Genomic DNA, 16,956 nt, shown 5'->3' with positions numbered 1-16,956 from the left:
ATGCCCCTTGGTAACCAAAAGGTACCAGAGTAATATTACCCATAAGCTACAAAATACTAACAAGTGGTACACCCTACAACTTACCAAACTCAGAATACTACTGATGATTATGAAAGACAAATCCCATAACAGTGATAAGGACAAGGAAAATTACACTAAAATGAGAAACCTTTACAGATAAGAAATAAAAAATGCTAAGTGCTGTGCAAATGATGAATATATTTTAAATTCTAAAAATAAATGTAAAGCTGCCTGGACTGTCATTAAAAGGGAAATTAATAATACCAATAAAGAAAAGAGTATCCCTATTGACTGCAATATTCTCAATGAATATTTTGTAAGTAGCGTCACCACCCCACCCATCAATTCTGCCTCTGATGCAGAAGCATTGCGCACTTGTGCAAAACAGACAAGAAGTGAGAAGTTCACTTGGACCCGAATCACATTAAATGATATTCATATGTCAATAAACAAATTAAGTAATTCCAAAACAGAAGACTATTATGGACTCTGTAATCTCATCATTAAATGTATAGCAAAAAAAATTGAAATGCCACTTCTCTCACTATCAAACAGAGTACTTGATGAAGGAATATTCCCCGACTGTCTTAAGCTCACAGTTACATTGCCTGTGTATAAAAAAGGTGAAAGAAACCTCCCAAATAACTACAGACCCATTTCAATAGTACCAATCATATCCAAGTTAGTAGAAAATTGTGTGTATAAGCAGATATACAGATATTTTGAAACCAACAAAATTTTAAATGAACAACAGTTTGGTTTCAGGTCTCACCTATCAACTGTAAAAGCAGTAGAAGCTTTGGTGAGAAATGTTTATGAAGGGTATGAAAAAAGGGTATCAATGTCTGGAACACTTATTGACCTAAGTAAAGCATTTGACTTGGTGTCACATGACATACTCATCAAAAAGTTAAAATACTATGGCATTGAAGATGATACACTCTGTCTATTAAAATCTTATCTAAGCAATAGGTTACAACTTGTATATGCAAATAAGCAGAGGTCAGAAATACTCCCTATAGAAAGAGAAATACCCCAAGGCTCTGTTCTTGGACCTTTTCTGTTCATTGTCTATGTTAATGACTTCTCGAATTACATACCGTGTAAGAACATACTATATGCTGACAATATGACATTAATAAGTACAGGAGAGAACTTACAGAGTGCACTGGACAAAAATAGAGAAATGATGCAAATGGCTAATTACTGGTGTCAGGCTAACCAGCTGTGCATAAATCAAACAAAAACAGAAGAAATAATATTTAATCTCAAAGTAACTAAAAATGAAAACAAAACAGTGAAATTACTTGGACTAATCATAGACCAAAAGCTCTCATGGGAAGGACACACCAATTATCTATGTAGTAAACTAGTGCGAGTACTTTTCTTATTGTATAAATTAAGAAACAGTGTGAGCAAGCAATTGCTACTCCACTCATAGTATGCTTTTTTTCATTCCCAAGTGCAATATGGAATATTTATTGCTTTGGGGTAACTCCCCAGGGGCTGAATATATTTTCAGATGGCAGAAGAAAGCAATCAGGTGCATGGAAGGGTTAGCACCTGGGGAGTCCTGCAGAAATTATTTTAAATCTCTTGGCATAATGACAGTGCCAAGAATGTACATATACAACTGTTTAATATATGCCAGAGAAAATCTGAAAAAATTGAACATGAGATGTGATGTTCATGCACACAGTATAAGAAACAGTCACCTGATGGACTAGCCTTCCACAAGACTTGCTGTAGTTTATAATAACTATAAGTAATTAAGCATAAAATTTTCAATAAGTTACCATGCTCAGCTCATACAGTACCACTAAATAAATATAAGAATACATTGCAAACCTGGCTAAAAAACAACGAATTCTCTACAACTGAAGAATTCTTAGAAACTAATCATCAAAATATATGTTTTACCTAAGTTATGAAGAAAATGTTTTGATATTATATAAGCTAGTTATTTACTGTGATTCTTTTCTTATGTGTGTATTTAATTACTGTATAAAACATTGTTTTACATAATGCTGAAGAAAAGGTCTGTAGTTCCTTTTCTCCCCTTTCTGTAACTATTTGAATATCGTACTGAAACTAAAACCCTCTGTAAACTTTGACGAAGCCAATTGTATGAAAAATACTGAAAGGCTAATAAAAATATTCTATTCTAAAAAATATTATATTCTAATGAGTAGAGTTGCAATACTCTGTGACAGGTTGAACAGCCACCAGAGTGCATTAGTGTTGTTCATGTTCAGTGTTGTTACCAGGTCTGATAGGATATGTAAGGGGCATGAGCAGCATCAAATGTTGAGTGATCACTGAAAGACACAGAGATGACACATACTCGTGTGAGAATCTGACAGATTTTGGAAGGGGATCTCCATTTCACTGGCTGGTCAAATTGTGCCATATCCAGATTTGTGAGGTATTTGAATGTGGCAGTGGCTCAATGGTGAACTGTATGAGAACATGAGGACAAGCATAATTGTCATCGAGAAACAAGCACAACATAAATCCCTCACACTTTCACCTGCCACCAAAACGAATCTGAATTATCCCACACCATTGATGAGAGACTAGTGGCAGCTCAAATAGGGAATTACAGTCCCATGTGTAGGGTGCCATTAACACGAAAACACAAATGGCTGTGTCTGGAGTGATGGCAAGAATGGGAAGCAATGACTACTGATGAAAGGTGTCTCATTGTGTTCTGTGATGAGTCATGGTTCTGGACTACCCTACATGACCATTGTCAGTTAGTATGGAGGTGACCTACACAGAGAGATCCCATTCTTCCAATGTTTTGGAGAGGCACAGAGGTGATACTGTTGGTGTAATAGTGTGGGGAATCATGGGGCACAACTTCAGGTTACAGCTGGTAGTGATCGAGGGAACTCTAACTGTACACTGGATGTCGCAGATGTCTATTGTCTTCATGTGTTACCTCTTGTGTGCTAGAATTGTGGTGCCATTTTTCAACAGGACAATGCTCATCTAAAGATGGCACATGTGTCTGTGAACTGCATGCATGATTTTGAGGTACTTCCATGACCAGTAAGATCCCCAGATCTGTCCCTTATATAACATGTTTGGGACTAGCTCAGATGTCAACTCTGTCAACAATTGTGGGTCAGCTTGCCTGAGGTGAGGATACAACAGCATGACAGCCTACCCAACCAAATCATTGAATGCAACATTATACTGATAAGTGGGCTTTTACTGTCAGTTTCCTTTTGTAATTTTGACTCTGTTTTGTAATTAGAGCAGTAACATTACATACCCTCTCAAACCGTGAAGTTTCATTTTGTTTTTCTCCCTTTCTGGGTGCTTCACTTTTTTTGTCAAGCAAAATGATATTATATGTAATTAAGAATTGGTATTTTTGTCATTTCACTGATCGGGAACAACAGTGAGCACATTTTTTCTACAATCAACAATGATTGTTGCAATAAAATTCTACCATAAAATACAGGGTGTACATAAAGTCTGGAAACACTTTCAATTATTTATTGCACAAGAACCAAACATTGTACAGATATCATACATATGTCATTTTGAAGAGAAACCCTGAAAATTTTTTTCATGTATACTGCCACAGCAGGGTATTAGATTAGGAAATGAGACACTTAAAGTAGTAAAGGAGTTTTGCTATTTGGGGAGCAAAATAACTGATGATGGTCGAAGTAGAGAGGATATAAAATGTAGACTGGCAATGGCAAGGAAAGCGTTTCTTAAGAAGAGAAATTTGTTAACATCGAGTATAGATTTAAGTGTTAGGAAGTCATTTCTGAAAGTATATGTATGGAGTGTAGCCATGTATGGAAGTGAAACATGGACGATAAATAGTTTGGACAAGAAGAGAATAGAAGCTTTCGAAATGTGGTGCTACAGAAGAATGCTGAAGATTAGATGGGTAGATCACATAACTAATGAGGAGGTACTGAATAGGATTGGGGAGAAGAGGAGTTTGTGGCACAACTTGACCAGAAGAAGGGATCGTTTGGTAGGACATGTTCTGAGGCATCAAGGGATCACCAATTTAGTATTGGAGGGCAGCGTGGAGGGTAAAAATCGTAGGGGGAGACCGAGAGATGAATACACTAAGCAGATTCAGAAGGATGTAGGGTGCAGTAGGTACTGGGAGATGAAGAAGCTTGCACAGGATAGAGTAGCATGGAGAGCTGCTGGAGAGCTGCATCAAACCAGTCTCAGGACTGAAGACCACAACAACAACAACAACAACAACTGCCACAGCGTAGTTTGGTAATTTGCTGATAGTCAGCGCTAGTTACAAACACGGAGCTGCCTAGTCGACTGATCGGCCATGCTACAGAAGGGCACAGCTGTTTCATGAAATGGCCTACCCGATCACCAGATCTCACTCCATGTGACTTTTTTCTGTGGGGACACATTAAAGATCTGTTGTATGTACCGCCTCACTCATGTGATGTAGCAGAGCTCTGGGAGAGAATACGGGGAAGTGACTGCCACAGTCGATGATGCCATACGGGGATGGATATGGTCAGAATTCGATTATGGTATTTATGCCTGCTAGGTCATTATGGTTCGCATATTGAATGTTTGTAAAAAAAAAAAAAAAATCCGAGTTTGTCTTCAAAATGCAATATGTATGACATCTATACAATGTTTAGTTCTTGTGCAATACATAATTGAAAGCTTTCTCAGTCTTTATGTACACCCTATGTATCTATGGCTAAACTGTGTTTGTCCTATCAGTCATTTTCAATAAGCATTGAATAATACTTTTGTGCCCAGTGGCTAAGCAGAGAAATGTCAAATTGCAGCTCCAAATGCTTGGGGTTAGATCCCAGGCCAATAAAAGAATTTTTCTGCATCTTTCAACTTTGAAAATTCATTGTGTGTGTGGAAAACACCAAGCTGTACTCTGGATCTGATTGCATATCAAATTGAAAGTTTCTCTATAACTGACTGATTAGGTCAGTTCACACAGGTAGGAGGAAGGTGGGGGCACCCTATCTGCAGAACAAACATGTCTAGTAAAGCACTGTGATACTCACGCTTTTGACTGAGGACAAGATTATATCCTTTTACTAATTGGTCAGAGTCAGTCAGACAAGAACAAGACATCAAGAAACATCGAAACAGAAATGGAAAAAATGAACATCTTGTTTTGTAATATTATGCTGATATCACACTCTAGCTCTGGTGACTATGATATAGGCACTGAAAGTGACTTATCAGGTGAACTTATTACAGATTTCAAATGTGAAATAACATTAGCCAAGGCAAGTATTAAAGGTATTTTGAACTTGGTTGATCAGATCCTTTTATAGACCACTTGTCTCTGGAAATGTAGTGATGGAATGAAGAAAAAAGAAAAAGAAAAAACTGGAGAATATCACACGTAAATTTCCTGGTCATGCAGTTGTAATAGTGAATGAAAATCTTACTACCTGTACTGGGAACTAATGTGATTGTGATGTGAAATGTTCTAAGCAACTTTTCTGAAAAATATCTTGAGTAGTTAGATAGAGAAACGACTCATGAGGGCAATGTGTAAGGTCACCACCTGTTGAAAGTCAAAAGTCAGGACACTTTAATCAAAATGTTGCACTTGAGTAAAAATGTGTAGTTCTTAATAATATTTGTCAGTTTTTATCCTCACATCAAAACTAAACTACAAATACTATACTTGAAACTTAAAATATTTAAAAGTTAATGTATTTACCTTACACATAGATGAAAATCAATGTGGCAGGACTGTCACTTAATAGATGTACTTGTCGTCTGGTGCGCTATTTGTATTATTTGTATTTCCAATTAATTTACTGAGCATTTTAAACTTGAATTGGGTTTTGGATGCCCTAAGATCACCATACAGTAATATTAATAATGTTTTGCACTTATGGAAAAGCAGAAGTATGAAAGATCAATAGTTGTCCACTCAGTCACTCCATAAATACAACTGCTTCTTCAACACTTGCTACAGTATTATGAAAATGGGGTGGTGAAACAACTGACTTTTAAAGCCATTGTCTTGTTGCTCTCACATGTATTTTCACATATTGGGTTTGGCTACCAATAATGAGATGAAATATTTAAGACTATGAAATTAAATGTTACATAGTCATATCTCAGACACAGAGCTCAGATTGTAGAGCTCACCGCTTAATTCAGATCGAAAAATAAGGTTAGTTTCTTTTAGGAGTACTCCATGGCAGCATCATAGGGCAACTGGCAACTACTCTTTCTCATATACCTGACGATTTACTGTTATAGTATGATACAGCCAAAATACAGCTGATTCAGGTCTAGTAGAGTGATTTTAAAAACTCATTGAATTCCACTATTGAAAAAAAATCATAAAAAGTACTGAGACTTGGTTGAGTGAAAATAAACTTACACTGAATGCAAATAAAACAAGATGAGACTCAAATGTCTCAAGGAAAATTTAATTATATCAAATTATGTGCAGCTTGGTGAAATGATTCAGAGTGAAGACAATGTAGAACTGGAGGACAGACTAAAAGGAAGAATACAGTTTGCAAAACTGTTAGGAATGTGTATAGCTCAAGCTATGAATTGGAAGGACAATGTAAGATTCCTTACACAAAGACTTAACTCAGTCTGCTTTGCACTGAGAGCTATCATAAATATTTGCACATTAGAAGGCATCAGAATGGCATACTCTGGAAAGTAAAAACCTAATTTAAAAGAAATTTTTATCTTACAAAAACGGGCTGTTTGAAAAATTACCCACAGTCCTGCACACACTCACTGCAGGCCTCTTTTCAGAAAACTAGAAATACTTAATCAGCCATCACTCTATGTTTTTAAATGTTTACTCTCTTAACCAAAGCAAATCTATGCAATCTGCACAAAAATGCTGACTGTCACAATTAGCACACAAGGAACAGGGACGATCTCCTTGTAGAACAAATAAAAGGAGCATGTAAGCTATATAGGTATTAAGCTCTACAGTGCATTGCCTCAATACGTTAAAGAGTTGAAGGATGATATAAATTTTGAATTAGAACTTAGAAAACTTTTAATTGGTAGATATTGCTGCTCAGTGAATGAATATCTTGAAAATCAAGAAAATGGTTTTATAAACTAAGCTCCAATATATGTAATACAGTTGTATGACAAATCCTGTGACAAGTTTCTATCTTTGTGTGATTCAGTTTATACTATACTACTTCATTATCTATATTAATTTTTATTCTACATGCAGTTATTACTGGTGAACAAATTATTATTCACCATTCAAATGCAAAGAAATTGTAAATTCATTGGTGTATGTTGTAGGCAATTTCATTTTGCACATTCTATATTTTTTTAATTTCTATGTGTAACAAGTCCAATATCGTTTTTATGATGACATGGATGCTAAAGAAATAAATAAGTATAAAAAAGTAAGACTGTAAAAGTACGTAAACCAAAAAAGAATGGACTTGAGAGAGTCCCGGCATAATCATGTAGGGACACAGGACAATTATAAAAAAAATATTAGTTTCCCATGTGCTCTGCAACTGTATGTTTGATTTTGTCCATTAAATAAAGTTCTAAAGAGCAATGGGAGCGGCCTTTCCATTAATTGTACAAAAGTAGGGATGATCCCTACAAAACAGGGACTGGTGGCAATCCTACAAATCTAAAGTCTCTTTGTGGCATGCAGACAAGAACTTGTTGATTCAGTTAACATAAGAGGACATAACCAGTTACTGTTACAGCATGAGTGAATGAAACAGAATGAATATTTTCGACAAGTGGTGTTCCAACGCTGTTACAAAGAACGTTTTCATATTTCGGCAGGTCCTTGTGATTCTGTCCTCCCACCATCCCTTCAACTATAGTTTTCAGCAATGACTAAAAGAGTAAGATGTGCCCAACGATTCTACTTCTTCGATTCAGAATGTCCTTTATGAGCATTGTTTTGTTGACTTGTTGCAGGACATATTCATTACTTACTGGATCACTCAAACTGCTCTCCAGCACTCTCCAATACCATCACATGTCACAGGATTTTTATTGTTTCATTTCTGTCTTCATTGCTGTCAGTGCTTTGACCCTTACATCTACATCTACATCTACATCTACATTTATACTCCGCAAGCCACCCAACAGTGAGTGGCGGAGGGCACTTTACGTGCCACGGTCATTACCTCCCTTTTCTGTTCCAGTCGCGTATGGTTCGCGGGAAGAACGACTGTCTGAAAGCCTCTGTATGCGCTCATATCTCTCTAATTTTACATTCGTGATCTCCTCGGGAGGTATAAGTAGGGGGAAGCAATATATTCGATACCTCATCCAGAAACGCACCCTCTCGAAGCCTGACGAGCAAGCTACACCGCGATGCAGAGCACCTCTCTTGCAGAGTCTGCCACTTGAGTTTGCTAAACATCTCCGTAACGCTATCACGGTTACCAAATAACCCTGTGACGAAATGCGCCGCTCTTCTTTGGATCTTCTCTATCTCCTCCGTCAACCCGATCTGGTACGGATCCCACACTGATGAGCAATACTCAAGTATAGGTCGAACGAGTGTTTTGTAAGCCACCTCCTACATTTTATAAGGACTCTCCCAATGAATCTCAACCTGGCACCCGCCTTACCAACAATTAATTTTATATGATCGTTACACACGCATACTCCCAGATATTTTACAGAAGTAACTGCTACCAGTGTTTGTTCCACTATCATATAATCATACAATAAAGGATACTTCATTCTATGTATTCGCAATACATTACATTTGTCTATGTTAAGGATCAGTTGCCACTCCCTGCACCAAGTGCCTATCCGCTGCAGATCTACCTGTATTTCGCTACAATTTTCTAATGCTGCAACTTCTCTGTATACTACAGCATCATCCGCGAAAAGCCGCATGGAACTTCCGACACTATTACTCCTAACAAAGCTTTTCATTGAATTTTTCTGATCCTAAGGTTATATTTTTTGAAGTTGTCAGTTGTTTCTCTTTGTTGAAAGATGAACTGGTTGTTACTATCTCATTGTTTACTAGCATACGTCAGTGTCAAGTGAAACCTCAAGTAGAGTGCGTGCAGAGTGACATGGCCGGCAGATGCACAATCGGCAGGGCACGTGTGGGGAGAGCGGTAATGTTGGTGGTTACAGGCAGGTGCTGTAGGGGAAATGCTGAGTGCTGGAGGAGAACTGCAGTTCTAAACTGAAGCTTAAGCTCACTTTTTTGTTGTTGTAAATATTAAGTGGAGCCCTTCCATGCCCACACTTCCATGGTGACCAGTAAATGTTTTGTCACCTCTGCTTTGGTTAGTATTCCAAAGGAATTCCGCTCAAAATACAGCAAAAGCAGCGATTTAAAAAAATGGCTCTGAGCACTATGGGACTTAACATCTATGGTCATCAGTCCCCTAGAACTTAGAACTACTTAAACCTAACTAATCTAAGGACATCACACAACACCCAGTCATCACGAGGTAGAGAAAGCAGCGATTTATTTCGCCTTGCTTGTTAACCATTTATAACTTTCAGAGAAGCAAAATGAACGGCGAATATTAAGTAAAACCACCACATTTCACTTGTTGTCATGTTAAAATTTCCATCTTCTGCCACAACATAGCTGAGTTTACACAGTGTCACTTCAGCAACATGTTGTGCAGACATAATTGCGAGAGAATACTGAAACAGTGGTTTGTTAACTTTATTAAATGAGGAACTGAGGAAAAGTAAGCTCAATAGCTGATGAAAAATCACGCCTTCGGTACAAAAATAAATGTGTAATGTCTTCAGTAATGTTGTTCTAAAATCCGTAGCATCTCTCTCGTTTCATCAGCTATCTATGGCGCTAAAAAATCACATTCTTTCATCGAAAAAGTCTGTAGTTAGTGGAATAACACGATATATAATGAAATTTTGCATACTAACCATAAGGCAAAATACTCTCCTCTTTACGTGCAATCATCTGCCAAAATCTCATTTTGAGATCTCAGACCGTTTATGAAATAAGGGAAATGTGGATATTTCGCTCTGGCTTTATCGCAGGCGTAAACGACTGCAAATGAGTGTTTATTTATTTATTTTTATTTGGTATGCATATTCCATAGATCCGTACATGCGAGTGATTCGCCTGGATGTGGAACGTGTCAATACAATTGTACAAATACAATTAATGCTACAGAATAGTAATATAATTCAATGATATAGATATTATAAGTATCACTTTTTCTCATTTCCAAGCTGTCATTAAACTAGTACAGCAATTCTCAATATAACATTATAACTATAACATTAACACTATAACATTAACATAATATTGTATCATCCATCTAATAACTAAGACACTAAATACATCTATTATTAAGGGAGGGCATTACTTTTGGAAAAGAATTCATCTAACGAGTACAGTGGATGGTCGAGCAGGTATTTTTTTAACATACCTTTGAACAGCGTTTCATTTTCTATTGTACATTTAATATAATTAGGCAATGCATTAAAAGTCTTTATAGCAGCATACTTTACTCCCTTCTGTACAAGTGTTAAATTTTTTAGTTCAACATGTAGATCATCTTTACCTCTTGTATTGTAGTTATGGTATGAACAATTTGTTTCATACTGAGCATAGTCTTTATTAACTACATTCATCAGAGAGTATATGTACTGACATGTTGTGGTCAGAATACCTAACAGTATAAAAAGTTTTCTACATGAGGTTCGTGGAGGAACCCCACACATGATTCTGACTGCTCTCTTTTGAGCCGTTAAGATTTTTTTTGAGGCTGGTGAATTACCCCAGAATATTATTCCGTAACTCATTAATGAGTGAAAGTACCCAAAGTAAGACAATTTTAAAATGTTGATGTCCCCAAAATGAGTAATTATTCTTAGAGCAAAAGTTGCTGATGAAAGCCTTTTTAGAGTAAGGGACACATGCTGTTCCCAGTTGAGCCTACTGTCAATGTGAACCCCCAGGAATTTAGTGGATTGCACCTGTTCTAGTTCCTGGTTGTCATGAGTAATTACTATACTTTCTAGAGTTTTATTTTTTGTGTGGAACTGTATAAAATTAGTTTTTTTAATATTAACTGAAAGAGAATTAATTGAAAACCAAGCTGTAACTTCTCTGAGTATATCATTAACATCAGTCTCCAGATCTGCAGTAGACTGACCATCTACGACAATGCTTGTATCATCAGCAAACATTGTGAATTCACAATTTTTACTAATGGACAGGGGTAAATCATTAACATATATTAAAAACAGCAAGGGTCCAAGGACAGATCCCTGGGGAACTCCATGCTGAATTTTGCCCCATTCAGAATCCACTAGATTAGGAGATCCTTTGTTACAGCCATGTAGAACCACCTTTTGTTTCCTGTCTTGAAGATATGATTTTAGCCAGTTACCTATAGCCCCTTTGATTCCGTAATGATAGGCCTTCTCCAAGAGTATCTTGTGGTTTACACAGTCAAAGGCCTTGGAAATATCACAGAAGACACCAACTGGTGACTTCTTACTATTACTATTACATCAGATCAGTTTTCTCGACATTGGCGACAGAGACCTGCACCCGAGTCTAAAGCAAAATTCAGTATGTTAGCTAAATTTCATATGCAGCAACAATTATGTAATATGCACCAAAAGCAAAATCATAGCGATCACTATTTTTCAGTGAAACTTTTTTCGAATTTGACGGAGTCTCTTACTTACATGCAAATATCACAATAACTATGACCATTAACGAAATGATAGGCATATCATAATGAAGTTGACATATAGGTAAGCAATGGAAAAATGCACTTTTTTACAGAACTGTTTCTCTAAACTTGTGTGAGAAAGATTCAGGGCATGCGCCTAGATTGTCATCACCGACCTGCCCTTCCTAACAAAACAAGGAATTCGCCCAGCGCTTTGGACGAAAGTTTGTCACTGCACGTCAGCCACAGTATCCTGCACAGAGTCTTATCTGGTGTTCAGTGACCGCATAGGCTGTAGGGCAATGCTTTCGTACTGTCCTCATTGGAAAGCAAAATAGCTAACAACTTAACGAACAGAAAAATCGGTTTGTTGAAACTCAGTGAAGTTCCGGTTAACATCTAACATCCTTCAAATTTCATTGACCTGTATAGGTGTCTAGGGTTGAGTCGATATTAGTTGATTCATGCCATTTGGAGAGGCTGGGCACAGGAGCTTCGGGCCCTATCTCAACCATGACTCTGTAAACGACTCTTCGACAATACCTGAGTGTTGTCACAGCTCTTTAGATGGCTACTGTTTTCGGCTGCAGCCGTTAGTGCTTCACAGAAGAAAGCTGGCAACAAAAAATGGTTCAAATGGCTCTGAGCACTATGGGACTTAACTGCTGAGGTCATCAGTCCCCTAGAACTTAGAACTACTTAAACCTAACTAACCTAAGGACATCACGCACATCCATGCCCGAGGCAGGATTCGAACCTGCGACCGTAGCGGTCGCGCGGTTCCAGACTGTAGCGCCTAGAACCGCTCGGCCACTCCGGCCGGCAAAGCTGGCAACAGCACTGTGAACTGTGAGGAAACTTCTTAAGCCGTCTCGAGGATAGGGAGCGGCGGCTGCCGTTTAAGAGCACAAGGGCACGTGAACACCTTAATTTGGGGAACCTTGTGGAGTTGTTTGTTTTTCTTTGAATGCTGTTAAACGTAGCATAGATACGGTAATCTGAAATATACGACACTTAAATATACCATGCTGTGCTACATCATCACTCCCCTATACTCTGTGAAACTTGGCATCACGGTCGCTAGCACATCTTTAGTTGTGCACATTTTAAGTAGTTTGCATGACGTAATTGCCTTATGAGTGTGACCCACGTGAAAGACACGTCGTGGCGCCTACGTCACAGCACATGATCCTGCAGGTCTTACGAGTGCCAGCAACCGTCTCTGGTGGGGGGCGAGTAATCACACACATCAAAAAAAGTTTTGCATCACCTCGGTTCCTAGAACTCCTGAAGATAGACGTTGACTGTGGATATTTTATCACAGACACAGTCCCTTTGCCTGTCCAGAGATGTCACTAATCCTGCCCAAAGATGTAAACAACCATGCATGAGCAGCACCTATTAGACACAGGGGGCCCGACAGCCGATCAGTTCCAGTCATTCCACCAGGAAGGAGGTATACAGCTCGTTTTGTATGTAGTTCAACCATGCCTTGACAGTCAATACGGCGGCTCGATCGCGTCCGCTTTCTTACTTTATGCTAGGAAGGGCTCTCAACAAGGGAAGTGTCGAGGCGTCTTGGAGTGAACCAAAGCGATGCTGTTCGGACATGGAGGAGATACAGAGAGAGACAGGAACTGTCGATGATATGCCTCGCTCAGGCCGCCCAAGGCTACTATTGCAGTGGACGACCGCTGCTTACGGATTATCGCTCGGAGGAACCCTGACAGCAACGCCACCATGTTGAATAATGCTTTTCGTGCAGCTATAGGACGTCGTGTTACGACTCAAACTGTGCGCAGTAGGCTGCATGATGCGCAACCTCACTCCCGACGTCCATGGCGAGGTACATCTTTGCAACCACGACACCATGCAGCGCGGTACAGATGGGCCCAACAAAGTGCCGCATGGACCTCTCAGGATTGGCATCATTCTCTTCACCGATGAGTGTCACATATGCCTTCAACCAGACAATCGCCGGATACATGTTTGGAGGCAACCCGGCCAGGCTGTACGCTTTACACACGCTGTCCAGCGAGTGCAGCAAGGTGGAGGTTCCCTGCTGTTTTGGGATGGCATTATGTGCGACCGATGTACGCCGCTGGTGGTCATGGAAGGCGCCATAACGGCTGTACGATACATGAATGCCATCCTCCGTCCGATAGTGCAACCATATCGGCAGCACATTGGCGAGGCATTCATCTTCATAGACGACAATTCGCGCGCCCATCGTGCACATCTTGTGAATGATTTCCTTCAGGATAACGCTCGACTAGAGCGGCCAGCATGTTCTTCAGACATTTGTCGGAAGGATAGTGAACTGCAATGTCAGATACCTCATCACTGTGAAAAGCTGCCAAAATCTCCTGATGGAGAGCCGACGTAACAGCAGTATAAAGGAGGGAAGCCTCTGTGCAACCTACTGTCATTAACAGTCTCTCTAGTAATTAATATCATTTTGCTATTGTAAAACTCCAAAACAAACCAAATCAAGCACTGTCATAGATTATTTGGAAAACAATCCCATTAAGTACATGTGTTCAGTGCAGGCAGCCACTTCTTTTTCTTCATTTCGAGGCCAGCACCACTTCTCTGTGGATCTATCGAACATCCCTGGGATAGATTGAAAAGGGCTGTTTATGGACGATGTGACCCTCCAACCACTCTGAGGGATCTACGCCGAGCCGCCGTTGAGGAGTGGGACAATCTGGACCAACGGTGCGTTGATGAACTTGTGGATAGTATGTCACGACGAATACAGGTATGCATCAGTGCAAGAGGACGTGCTGCCGGGTATTAGAGGTACTGGTGTGTACAGCAGTCTGGAACACCACCTCTGAATGTCTCTCTGTATTGTGGTACAACGTGCAATGTGTGGTTTCCACGAGCAATAAAAAGGGGCAGAAATGATTTTGTGGTGATCTCTATTCCAATTTTCTGTACAGGTTCCGTAACTCTCGGAACCGATGTGATGCAAAACTTTTTTTGATGTGTGCATTTCAGATGAGTTTTAATAATTCTCGAGTGCATGTTTAAATGCATGCACGATCTCGGTAGCACACCACAAATTTAAGACCCTTAGTGCACACCATTTCAATTAAATATTGATTTCCTGTGGGCTGTGCACAAAGCCGAGCATTCGCGAAGTGTGGTGACAAGCTGACAAGACATCACGAGTACGTAGCAGGGCCCAAATGTCTCGTTGCCCGCGTTCATGTTTCAAATACAAACTAGCCCTACCCAGTCACCTACAAGTTTACATCAACATCACTAGGTATTAGCACGCTGCACGCTGCAGCAGACTTTTATCCCCATTAGCTTGGCATAAATACCACTAGATGATAGCACACTCGTCAGATATGCCATGTCACTCATTATACAACAAAATTAGATCATGTGTCAGTGTATGTTATAATTGTGCTAATTGAAAAACCTATTTTGTTGCATTCTGAATGAGTTACAGCATGTTAAGTTTTGGATTTTATCATACAGTTATCCATTTGTATTCCTAACAGGAGAGTGCACCAGTTTATAGTCAAGCGACCATGTTGATAGATTTTACTACTTGAATTTAATGATTCCTACAAACGGCAATTTGTGTTTCAAGTTGGCTGCTTATGCGCAGGTATCAGCTTTCGTGTGGAGTGTCAACATGGACTCTGTTGAATCTCTTATAAGTGCTGACAGAAAAGTACACTGATCAGATAGAATATTATGACCATCGACCTTGCTGTCATTGTGTGGAATAGTGAAGGCGCGCGATCTATCTGAGTTTGACCAAGGGCGTATTATGATGGCCCAGAGGCTCGGCACGAGCATTTCGGAAACTGAACGACTTGTTGGGTGCTTGAGGAGTGCTGTGGTGAGTGTCTTCAACACGTGGGGAAACCATGGCCAGACGTCGTGGGGTAGGGTGGCAGACCCTCACCACAGATGTCAGACTTCATAGGCTGAGCAGGATGGTAAAACAGGACAGGCAGTCAACTGTGGCGGAACTAACCTCAGACTTTATTGCTGTGCAGAGTACAAGTGTATCTGAACACACAGTGCACCAGACACTCTTATTGATGGGCTTCCACAGTGACAACTCATGCATGTGCCAATGTTAACACCACAACATTGGCAACTACAACTGAAATTGGTACATGACCACAGGCACTAGACTCTGGCGCAGTGGCACAGTGTTGAATGGTCTGATGAATACTGATACTGTCCACTGGGAGGGTGCGAATCCGTCGTTTTCCATGGGAACAGCTCCTTGGCACCTGCACTGTGGGACAGAGAGAAGCTGGCGGCAGCTCCGTTATGTTCTGTGGAACATTAACATGGGCATCCATATGTCCAGTGGAACTCGTGCAAGGTACCATGATGGCAAAGGAGTATCGTTTACTGGTTGCAGACTACGTACATCCCTTCATGATGATCACGTTTCCCAACGGCAGTGGCATTTTTCAAGAAGATAATGCGCCATGTTACAAGGCCAGAAGTGTGATGGTGTGGTTCGAGGAACATAGTGGCGAGTTCCAAATGATGTGCTGATCCCACAAGTCGCTAGATCTGTACCAGATCGAACATATCTGGGATGTGATTGAACTTGGCGTCAGAGTTCTTGGCTCTCCTCCCCGGAATTTGTGGACATGAGTGGCAAGGCCTCATTGCCTCCATGTCACGACGCATAGATGCTATTATCCGTGCCATAGGTGGACATACCAGTTGTCAGGTAGTTGGTTATAATGTTCTGGATGATCTGTTAAGTGCTGAAGGTAGAATGTTCTTAAAGTACTCTCATCGGCAAGAGACTTTCAAGAACATGTCTCCAGATACGAGTTCATAATGGGTAGGCACTGTGATTGCTGTGCACAGATGCGAGCTGAGTTGTTGAGCCTTCGCTCACAGCTCCATGCAGTATTGGCTTCCGTCACACAGATTGAGGCTGCTGCCAAGGAGCATCACTGTGGGGGTTTGGACGCAGGGATCCGAGGGATGTCGAGCAAGTCCCACGTGTCCCCCGATCGGTCCTCTGCTGTGACTGCCCCAGGTACTGCCTTCACTGAGGTTTACCCATCACCCGTCGTCGAGTGGGAGATCATTCCAAAGTCTGGCAGGCAGCGAAAGACTTTCCGGGAGGCCGATCGTAGGGCCTCCCTGGTTTGTTTGACGAACAGGTTTCGGGTGCTATCTGTGGCTGACGAAGTCTCTGAGCCAGATGCAGTCGTCCACCCTGTTCCATAGGAAGCTTCTCGGCCCGCGAGGTCTGGGCATTCACAGAGGGTGG

The 16,956-nt window shown here is 40.3% G+C and overlaps 1 protein-coding gene across 1 annotated transcript in view; it reads right to left on the bottom strand.

Moving 5' to 3' along the window:
- Window positions 1-16,956, bottom strand: part of LOC126094110 (ionotropic receptor 25a) — a 216,765-nt gene that overhangs the window by 34,983 nt on the left and 164,826 nt on the right. The gene's annotated exons all lie outside the window — the stretch shown is intronic.

Source organism: Schistocerca cancellata, chromosome 1 (genome assembly GCF_023864275.1).
Source record: "Schistocerca cancellata isolate TAMUIC-IGC-003103 chromosome 1, iqSchCanc2.1, whole genome shotgun sequence".
Lineage (NCBI taxonomy): Eukaryota > Metazoa > Arthropoda > Insecta > Orthoptera > Acrididae > Schistocerca > Schistocerca cancellata.
Note: the sequence above shows the minus strand (reverse complement) of the source record. Positions and strands in the feature narration are given on the sequence as shown.